At 40.3% G+C, this 11503-nt stretch overlaps 2 protein-coding genes across 2 annotated transcripts in view; both read right to left on the bottom strand.

Moving 5' to 3' along the window:
* LOC104963762 (forkhead box protein P1-like) overlaps positions 1-11503 on the bottom strand; it is a 924791-nt gene that overhangs the window by 503511 nt on the left and 409777 nt on the right. The gene's annotated exons all lie outside the window — the stretch shown is intronic.
* Positions 1-11503, bottom strand: part of LOC104963749 (mitochondrial import receptor subunit TOM40 homolog) — a 666013-nt gene that overhangs the window by 433944 nt on the left and 220566 nt on the right. The window lies entirely within an intron of this gene.

Consider the following 11503-nt stretch of genomic DNA (forward strand, 5'->3'; position numbering starts at 1 on the left):
ATATGAATCAGACCCACCATGTGCACAGTCTGAATTCAGGATGGTTCAATTTGATTTGATTTGCTTAAACATGCTGCCACCTACTGGACTGAGTTCAATACCTCACAGGAAACTCTCCACATGAGTCCTAAATCTCGACCTTTAAGTATTTATGTTCTTCTACATCCTCTCTCAACTGGCATCACCTGTAAAATATAATTTATTACAGATTCTGGTCTGGACATACAATTGTTGATTGATGCTTCTGTGATTTTCAGTTGCAACATGAGAGCAGAACTATGTGAGGGGTGAAGGGTTCCTTCTAGTGGACAGTGATGCTGCAGACACTTCAAGAGGCTAAAGGTAGAGCTTTTACTAAAGTGAAAGTTGTAATGGCCAACCAGCTTAGAAATACTCTGTTGAAAATAAAACCCACCTTCAAAATGTTATTTTTGTAAAAGTACTAAACCTTAGAATCAACAAATAATTCAAGTACCAGTAGTATCTGCAAACTGGCCCATTTCAGAATATATTGCCTCGTATGTTTTTTAATAATAATGCATCAATGTGTTGATAGCTTTAATGGTGCAGCTGCTAAGTGAGGACCATGCTTGTTTTACCATACTGCCTGGTAGCTTGTGAATTCCACCGACGGATCAATAAAGTGTATTTTAAGACACAATAATAATAATAATAATAATACAATAATACAAGATCAATAATTTGTTTGCATATATTATGTATATATTTGCCTCTGAATTGTGTTGGAATAGAAGCATAAAGTAAAGCAATACATGGAAATACTTAATTAAAGAATCCTACAAGTACCTCAAAGTTATACTTAAGTAAAGTTCATGAGTAAATGTATCCACATCTAAGTAAGTAATAGCTTGTGACCAGAAATCAGCTTGTTTTTTTCCTTTCATTTTCAAATATAGCTTGATTTCTATCATCCCATATAGAAGAGTGGGCATTCAAACCATCTGGGTCCATGGCTCTGGTCATATTGGAGAGGACATTGGTAACTGGGAATATGGATTTGCAGCCCCACCTTCTGGCAACTTTGAGTACATACCTAAACTAAGCAATGTGCATTCCTCAATAACGGGTAATAGAGAAAAGATCTAACAAAGACTCTGAGAAAGGAACGGATGGAAACTATACCTTAGTGGAGGTGTGGTGGAGTCTGGTGATATGATACATTCTTAATATGGTGTCATTGGTATATACGAAATAAAGAGTGCACTCTTATTGATAATGGACATAGATATGGGCAGGGAAACAATTGGCACTGTAATCGTATTAATAATACACTCCTTGTATATTGCACGGAGAGACTAAGTCAACGCGTTAAACCACCGAGATGCTGCTGTACTGCGTAATTGACGCATTGGTTACCATCTGACGACTGTCTGATGAATAAAAGTCCGATACAAAAGTGTCCAGTTTAAAGCTTAATCGGTGTTGTTTCTAGTTGAATTGTTGTCCATTAAACTCCTATCAGCTTTTCAATCATACATACAGACTTGCATTCACAAACCAAAATGTACTAAGCTACTCTTAGCAAGCGTGTGTATGACGTGTGCAGTCAAAACCTGTTTACCTCCCGGCGAAACATCTGGAAAGACACACATTGGTTCCTACTTATATCTCAGGAGTGCTGATTGGCTCCTATCTTCTTGACAAGAAACAGAAAATACGCATAGACTGTATATATAAAGGTTCAACGCAGCCATGAAATACAAATATCGATAAAAGACGGTTAACTTGTGTAAAGAAGCATGCAATTAATTACAAAATAAACCAAAAATAAAAACTCTCACTAATACAAATTTTCAAACTGATTTATTTTTAATATAATACTTGTTAGAGAGGACACTGAGCTGGTTATCAACATGTGTTCATATAGTTGTAAATGGATGCTATTCTAAGTAATGAACTTCTCTGTTGAATGAAAGGTAAGCGATAGGCCAAATACAGACTACATACAGGTTTAAATAACAGGCCTTCTTGTGCAGATGCCTATTAATATGGTGATATAGAAAAACTATTTTGAATGCTGGTGATTTTATTTTATCTCATTAATTTGCTGTCATTCAGGGTAATTTAAAGAATTTGGTCCTCATAATTACTCCTAAAGGTGTTTACTCTAGGATCTCTGAAGAGAGATGATGGGAAATGAGGGAGAGAGAGATGCAACAAAAGTCTCCCGTCCGACATAAATAAACTAAATTCCTCAATACTTCATCAATCCATTACTAGTGGGGTCACATTACCCCAAAACACCTTGACTGTTTGAGTCCCTGCCTCAATTTCCATGACAACTGCTGCATGTTCTGATGAAGATTATGTGATACAGTTGACACCTGCTAAATGAACCTTTCACGTTGTACGTTTTTTTCTATGAGGGACCAAATGACATTATATATTTTAAAAATAATAAACTAAGATAAGGGGAATATCGTTATGTCTACAGTAATGGGTACATTTTCATTCATCATAACTGTCTCAATGTCTTTGTCACTGCTGTGTAATGGACAAAAAGAAAAACTAGAAAAAAATAAAGGGATGAAATGAAAAAATAAATTAGGTCAATTATCACTTACATAACAGGGGGTTAACCTTTCCAGTTTCAGAAGCTCCCTCTACCTCTCAAAAGTTATTTAACAGTATGATTCACATCAAAGCACTCGGGACCCCTGCTGCTAAACTCAAAGGCCAGACGGCCCATTTCCACTCTGAAGCTCTAATAACCATCCCTTTATGAAGTTCATAAAACCCACTCCTCAGTAGATTACTGCAGATGGTGGGCCAGGCTAATAGCTGGAAAAATATCACAGACTGCCACCTCGCTTGGACTCCTTTGAACTGAACCATATACAGATTGAACAGGGGGGCAACCATATGCGTGTTTCTGTGTGCATTTGAAAGGAGGAAGAGTCACTCTCTCCGTGTTTGTGTGTGTGTGTGTGTGTGTGTGTGTGTGTGTGTGTGTGTGTGTGTGTGTGTGTGTGTGTGTGTGTGTGTGTGTGTGTGTGTGTGCATTTGTGTGTCCTCGTCCTTATCCTGTCACAGCGGGGGAGAGACATGAAAGCCTTTCTACAGTGTTTGGTAATTGCAAAGACCTCCGTTGCTGCCTAAACACCAAAAGAGACGACAACCTCATCAGGACACGGTCGAATCCAGACATTAACACAAACTGTACAGATGTGCACACACCTTTGGGGCAGTTGACCAATCAATAGTGTTGACTGTGTTAAAGTACACAGGAGTGAATGTGTGTACTGCTTTTCCACACAGGCATTTCTTTGTAGTGTGTAACCTTTTGATCTAAATGGAAAAAAGGGGGCTTAGGTAGGCCAATGTGTTTGAGAGGGGAGGTTATGCTAAAAAGAGTGGAGGGGGGTGAGTTGCCACCTTTTCATGTTACCTCTCCTCTGTTCCGCTTTCTAACGAATGTCAACGCAGATAACAAAGCCTCATTTGCATATCATAATCCCCATCTCTCGACCTTCTGATCAGGTGTACTTGGAAGCACGGCTGTGTTCTTTCAAAAAGAGAAAAAAGATAGAGAGCAAGAAAGGAAAAAACTCAGTTCACTTTGAAAGCTGTTTGAAGTTCTCTGACAGAGTTCAAATAACACTAAAACATGTGCATGGCATTGAGTGGCTGATTTGTATTAAAAAGAAGAAAGGCAGAGGGATGGAAGGATGAAAGGAGGTCAGAGAGGGGAGACCGAGGGAACTTTTTGGAGCCAGTAAGGCTAAAATCCTTGGGATCTCATGTCACTACACATACAGATGAGCGGGGCGCTGTCTTTGAACTTAGACATGACGTACTAGGTACCCTGACCCTATTAAAACTATATTATATTCTCCTCATATTACATTTTTATGTTGTCTTTTTTGTCTATTATTGAACGGCAAGCAATTGGCTTTTCATTTGTATCATCACCAAAGCAACGTCTTTCCTTTTTGTCCCATTCACAGCTGAGTAAAGGTCCCAGCCAATCTTGGGAGGAGCTGCTGCTCTTTGATGGCAGAGCGAGAGAAAGAGGCGTGGATTTGTGGCAATGTTTGTGGCAGAGGTCAAGGTGTGTGTCAGTGCGTGTGTGTGCATGAGTGTTATTAGCAACTCTGCATGTCATAGCAACAGATCTAAAGGTCACGGACCACCCCAACTGTGTGTTCACACACTTCATCATCTACCACACCGCTGATCAATAGTGGCTGGACTCATCATCCGGGGCAAAGGCTTTGGACGGCAACCAATACACGATGTTTCTGCTTTCTCTCTGTTATATACTCCTTCTTGGCTTGAACACACTGTTCTCAGCGGCCTATGGTTTCTGAATCCCAGTTGTGAAGACCAGACGTCCTTTCCCATGAGTGAAGAAGGCCTCCAGCAGAGCTGCTTCATCTCGTCCACATTCTCTTAGTCCTCCGATTGGCCAGAGTTGTAAAGCTGGGCCCTGGGAGTCACCCGCCTCGCTCTGATCCACTCAGCCCCGCTCTGCAGCAGAGGCTGTCCTGCCAGCTCCTTTATCCCAGCTACCGCACACCCAGGGCGGGCAAAGCCAGACTGACAGTCCCCCGCTGCCTCCAGAGCCTTCGTCTCATTTCCCCCTGTAGCCGCCCACCACCCCTCTCAGCTTTTCAATCTTCGAAGCAATTAGAAGGAGATCCCTTTCTTTTGTCGTCTATCCGTGGAAAGAAGAAAAGCGAGAGAATGAGGAAAAAAGGAGAAGGAGGGCCAAGTTGTTGGTGGTGGTGGAACTCAGGCCTAGCTAGGAGCCACTTGTGAAGCCCTGGGTATTAGGACTCACATGGTTTGTTTGGAAAGGCTTCTCCAGGGGCCAAAGTGGGATTACGTTGCAGATTGCAAGTTCCCATGGAAGGGGCCTATACCAGCGAGGGCTTTGGTGGGTGGGTTTCAGGTTGGGGGCCATAGAAGAGGTCTTTATGAGTTTGGGGTCTGTCTGAATGGAAAGGGCCAACTCCCAGCATGCTAGCCCTCCATATTAGATGGACACAGAGAGGCTATTGAAGTTACCCAGACATCCCCCTTTATTTCTTTCCTTTTCTCTCCCTCTCTCTCTACTCTTGAAGGCTTAACTGTTTGCCAGTCATGAAAAGAGTAAAAGACTGTTCTGGAGCTGAAATGAATCTTGTGTTCATTTTTGTGATGAAAATACCATCTGTGATTTTGAGCAGACATAATATGATATGACTGTTAGCCGCTTTGGTTAAGTTTCAACCTGCATTGTCTGACATTGAAGCCATGACTCGCACAACACAAGCAGATCACATTGAAATATCTCAGTAGAAATTGGCATGGATTTATTATCTGCAAACATCTTTTCATATAACTAGCTATTTCTCTTACAATGAGGCATGTTGTGTTTTGTATTTATGATTGATTAGGTACTTCGAATAAAGGCAATATTGGATCACAACATTTTTGTAAAAATAATCAGCCAGAATGACAAGAACAACAGACGGTCGTATGAAGAGTGAAAAGAGGACGAGGAGGTCCTGAGGGACTCTGGGGAGGACTTTGAAGCAACATCATAATGTTATTTGTCCAATGTGTGATCAGATTCTGGAGAGCTCCTTTAAAAGTTTCAATAGCTAGTGCCTAAAAGAGGGGCCTAACATGATAACTTTGGAGCGTCGTTTTCTCATACTGATATTCTGCACAAACTGTGCTGTTGTATTTACTGTATAGTGTCCTTACTGTAAGGTAATTATTATATGTACAGCACTTTGGCTCGACCAAAAATCGTTTTAAAAATGTGCTATATAAATAAAACTTGATTTGATTTGATAACTTTAATAGAAATAGAAAAACGTGATTCCTTAAGTCCGTGTTAAGTAATAAAGACAACAGGCTAGTGGTGACATTTTTCTTCCTGTGTAACACGTCCAACTTTAACTTCACATGCCTGTCTTTATTCATTTTCTGATTTAGTGGTTTATTTGGTCAATAATTCAATAAATAATAATTAAAAAATAATAATTATGCATGCCATGCGCATGAGCTTTTTCAAATAAAAATTAAACTGTATATGCAAAATCTCTCGGAAAGCATACACTCCTCTTTTATTCTCAAATGATAGGCTTGTAAGTAGATGTGTTGTTTGTTTATTTTTTAACATATACATTTTGGTCTATCAATCGTTCAATCAACGGCACCTTTCATACTGGTTTATACTATTCAATTCACTTTCCAAGAAAATCATATGACAATACAACTATAAAGATGCTAGGTATACAAGATTAAAAGACGTTTATTAATTTACTCTCTTTTAGTAGCAGAGGGAGGGTCTGAATGTCTTCTGTGGAGGTGCATATACCCTCTAGTGTTGAGATACTGATACTACACATTGTTGCTGAACTACAGTGAAGTGTTTCTTAAAAATACAGCTCAGTTGTCACACATACAAGTAGAACATTCTAACTGTTGTCTTCGGGTCAAATCTGACCGATTTACTACTTTCATCAATCATAACTTTTTAGTTTTACATTCGATTGCATTAAGGCTTTATGATATCCTTCACAGTAGACATTTGAACATACAATTTTTGATCACCACTTTTATTGAATTTGGGATGATTTCGTCAACTTTGTAACACCCATGGTGTTCGCGGTAAATAAAGAAAAAGGAATTAGTAACTATCCGGATCAGATAAAACACACACACACACACACACACACACACACACACACACACACACACACACACACACACACACAAATACTCTAGATGTGTTTCCCACCCCCCTTATGTGCCCAATCCCTCCATTTGAATCACACCTGGCTGGCACACACACACACACACACACAGAACAATTTGACACATTTCCCGCTCTTATGTGCCCATCCCCCCACATGGATCACACCTGGCACACGCAATACATGTTCAGTGTCTATTCTTTGTATATTTACTGCAGTTTTTCATGTATACCAGTAGTCTGATACAATATGTACAGTTTGAAAGGTTGTTAAATCAAATTTGGTGGTGATTAATGGTTTTTGTGTTAATGTAATAGTTAAAACAGGACCGGTCAAATTTGACCGCGAACACGCGAACACCAAAGTAACGGGGGGTGGAAACGAAGACAATAGGAGGGTTAAAACCTTTTAGGATGTAATGTGTAAATTGAAAGTTCAGAAAAATAGAATAAATAGATCTAGGGCCACGGGCTACAGTTTGCTTATCAAAAGCTGATTAAAACATAGGTTATCCAATAGACCGATATACTCACTCTGGTTTTGCTTATGATCCACTGGCTTCTACATATTAAACATATATATTATTCATTTAAACTGTCATAAAAGCTTAAGAGAGCCAAACAGCTTCAATAAAAACCAAACTAAATAAAGATGAGGACATTTCACTTAATCTGACTCAATACTTTTGTGAGAAACGTTCTAGTTCAGGCTTAATATCATTGTGTGTGTGTGTGTGTGTGTGTGTGTGTGTGTGCGTGTGTGCGTGCGTGCGCGTGCGNGTTGACAAGTATGCTGGTAACACACTTGAAAAATAAGTCCGATCTAATATCTAAATACATTTTGTGCCAAGAGATTTCATGAGAAGGACCCATGGATCTCGTCTTTGAAACAGCATTTTTACTAAATGAATAGTTAACGCTGTTGTCTGTAAAGCTCTCTTGATGCCTTGAGGAAGTTATGAAGCCAATACAACTGTAGACAAGAGACACGCTGAGTTCTGCCGATCAAGCCTGAATGTGTCCTGACGATTACCGAACCACAAAGAGCGGCTGCTAGGCTCACAACCGGTGCCAAGAGAAAGCTGTTGATACGTCTCACCTTCATCAGAACAATAAGACACTGTCAAAGTGATCAAAGCTGGCAAAGTCCAAGATTTTCCTCGAGGATAAACCCTCTATTGTCTCAGATAACTCGTTTTTGCTCTGCCTATTCAGAGGTCAGAGGTCAAATCCAGCCCTTACATCACTCCCTCAAAACCCTGCCTTGATCCCAGAGAGCTTTCAAATACTTTCTTCACCTCTCGAGAATGAAAGCTATGCCAGAGGAAGCGAACGTTAACCATCACAGCCCTGACAGCTGATGCAGAGCAGGTTTGTCCACATGTACAGACACCAGCTCCTCATATGTAAGACACTTTGTAAACACCAAAGGCATGCTGAGAAATGGGCTCGAGAAAAAAACAAAACCTTCAGTTAAATCAACCTTAAATAAATGAATTAGTTTGTTTTGTGTTGAGTTCGTAAAGATTATAATAAATATGTGAAACAATTCTTTTGAAACATGTTATTTGTTTTATTTAAAGGTGGGTAGGTCATTTTGGAGAAACCAGCTCGAGTGCGCTAGAATTTGAAAATACACAGCCGGGAAAAATCTCCTTACAGAGCCCCTCCTCCAACACACACGAACGCGCACATGACCAATGAGGGCACGAGATGAGTTTGTGCACAGATGGAAGGCTGACAGGCAGGTAGGCCATCCAGTTACTTTAGCCGGGCCGGCTCAGATGATTGGTCGTGCTTTTTACAGCGCCACTGCTTCCACAGATGAAATGTTTTAATGTATTTTTTGTCAAAGCACTTCAGATATTCATTGCTATCGGGATGTTAAGAGCATTCCGTGGAACATAACAACAAGTGTATCTCGAGCCGGTTTCTCAAACTCACCTACCCCACCTTTAAAGGGGCCTATTCTTCAAATGTTCATATTTGTATTTTGTCCCTCTATTGTCTCCGAGCTTAAATGTTCAAAACGCTCTTTATTTTGTTTACAATGTGTTGGAGCGCTAGCCAATAGCAGCGCGAAGGATACATAGTGATGTCACTATGTTCAGGAAGTAAATGAAGGAGTCCAATGGAGTCGTGTCAGGCAGGTGGGTACTGTGTGGGTGTGACCATTTCCATGCACAGAAACCTATATGACACACTACAGGAAAGAGACATCTCAAAAAGCAGAATAGGGCCTCTTTAATAAAGTTTGCATCTCAAAGGGTCCATTTTTTGCATTTCTAGGTTGTATTTAAGTTTGCATTAAAACAGTTTTACCATTCTGAATTTATAAAAACATCCATCCAAAAGTCACGCTGACATTGACTCTTAGCTGTCAGGTTGTTGTAGGTCAGAGTTCGAGCATCCTTGTTAACTTTCCTTTCTTTTGGCCTTTGTTTTCCTGATATTTTTTGTATGGAAGGAAACACCAGAGTGCAATAACAACATTCCCATGAAGACATTCTTTCAACAAGTATCGACCGGCACACCAAAAACCACACAGACAGAGTCAGACCCAGACGCTGGCTTTTGAAGGGAAGCTGTGTTGAAACAAGTTGATCATTTTGATGGGATCACATCCTCAAAATGTACAGCAAGCAGTCATCTAATTAGGAGAAATTAAAACTCATGTTGTGAAGGACATGAACCACGAAGATGTCTAAAATAATTACACCACGTTTCCCTCATGGGTTGAGGGTGAGTGAGTATAATCTATGTCTTCTTATCTGTGGCAACACTTCTCTTAAATGTTTACAAATGATTGCTGAGTGAATAATGTATGTTTACTTTGACTCATTGTATGTTAGTTTCCTGCAGCTATCCATCAAAGGACTCTCCATGGAAAGGTTCCCTCACTCTATCGGGGGAAGTGTTGATTTTGGCACTGACCGGAGGCTAGGAGGTCAAAGGTCAGATGTCAAATGGTGAAAGTCGGGCGAGGGCTGAGATCAGACGTTACCATTCGCTCGTGGAAGTTGTGAGAGAGTGTGAAAGGATGAAGGAAAGTTTGTCTTTCCTCTTCCGATTGTGCTCCAGTCAGGAGAAGAACAAATAGATGATCAAATTGAAGGATGGATGTATTTGTGAGTCATGAAAGTAAGAAGGGTGTAACTGATACTTCCACATAATGCTAACTTTATCCAACCCTGAAGTACAATTTCCAAAGTAGGCATTACAACAGTGTATATACTTAAATGTCCAGTTGGTATCTCTTATAAAAGTAAAATGTTATTGCATTTCTAAAACCTTCAGTGTATCCTTCTCCTTACTGCAGTGGGTGAAATCTGAATATACAGATCACAGATAATGTGTGACAAATCAGGGACTTAAGGTTCACTTTATTCAACCCTGAATAATTAGTACAATCTCAACAGCACGCATTACCACAGTGTGGTTTAAGTATACTTAAATATTCGATTGGTATCGTTTATAAAAGTAAAATGTTATCGTATATCCTAAAACCTTCACTGTGTCCTTGCAGCAGTTAATGAGATATATACATGTACAGACTCACACCGGACGCGATGCGAATATTCTCTTCGCTCTAAACGCTCGAGTTTCCCCGTGGCTGTTAGCTGTGTTTACTCGCATCATTCAAACAAGACGCGCAGGCTTGGGGGATAAAACTAAAAAAAAATGAACATATTTGACCGTGATTTAATTGTAATACACGTTTCTAAATGATGCCGAAGTAACAACATACTGATACTCGTTTGTAAAAACCATGAATTAATGCTTTGACAAGTCTGCAGACAGACGGCAGGCGAAACACCTTTTTAAAATGCGTGTTTTCTGAATGGAGATCAGCTAAGCTAACGTTGTATATGCTCCGACCGTCCACACTCACAACAACGGCCTACAGACATAAATAAACCAGCGACTGTATTCTCCATGACACAGACAGTCTGTGGTTTGGACTTGTTTAACTTTGGTCTAGTTTCTGAGTGCTAACAGCTAACGGCTGATGTTTTGGTTCAACGTCAGTGACGGCAGGCTGAGATCCTCACCGCTGATTGGCTACCGCGAGATCGCGTCACGTGAATTTCACGCCCGAGTTGAAAAAATTGATCTTGAGCGTTGGTCGCGGCCCCCTTCGATCGCCTCAATCACGCCGCGGAATTCGCATCAACCGCATCATGCACGCCGTCGAAGCAGATTTCCATCTGTCCGCGTCTCTGCATTGATTTTACATGTAATCGCGCCGCCCCCAAACATCGCATCGTGTCCGATGTGAACGCAGCATTAGGCATATGCAAGATTTCATGGTGCCCAAAAGGGACAAAAACTATCTTGCCAAGGAACTAAAAGGTTATGCCTATTCACTGCTTCAATGTTTTCAGGACCTATTTTAATGAACTCTTAGCTGTTAACGGAAAACTTTGTGTGGACGGTTGCCATGCTGAAAACACTTCAAGTAGATCTCAAAAACGTCATCACTGTAATCACTGCACAAGTCTATTTGCTTCGTTTTTAAGACCAGTGCTTCCCTGTTTAAATTAATCGTTTCTGTAACTTATGAAGTTAGTGGCTTATTCAATGGAATTCTTTGCATTTGGTACGCTCACAGATTCATGGTCCTGTGAAGTCCAAATGTTAGAGAGAGAGAGAATTATAAATAAACTCAACTGTCCCGAAAGATGCATAAAATGCAGATTAACCAAACTTTTTTACAGCTCGTCCATTGGCCTTAAGGTTAAGTATGTTTTGTCTTATTGTTTAAGCTAAGGTGAAGGGGCTAGGGACGGA

This window comes from Notothenia coriiceps, unplaced genomic scaffold, assembly GCF_000735185.1.
Source record: "Notothenia coriiceps isolate Sejong01 unplaced genomic scaffold, NC01 NC01_scaffold00036400, whole genome shotgun sequence".
NCBI lineage: Eukaryota > Metazoa > Chordata > Actinopteri > Perciformes > Nototheniidae > Notothenia > Notothenia coriiceps.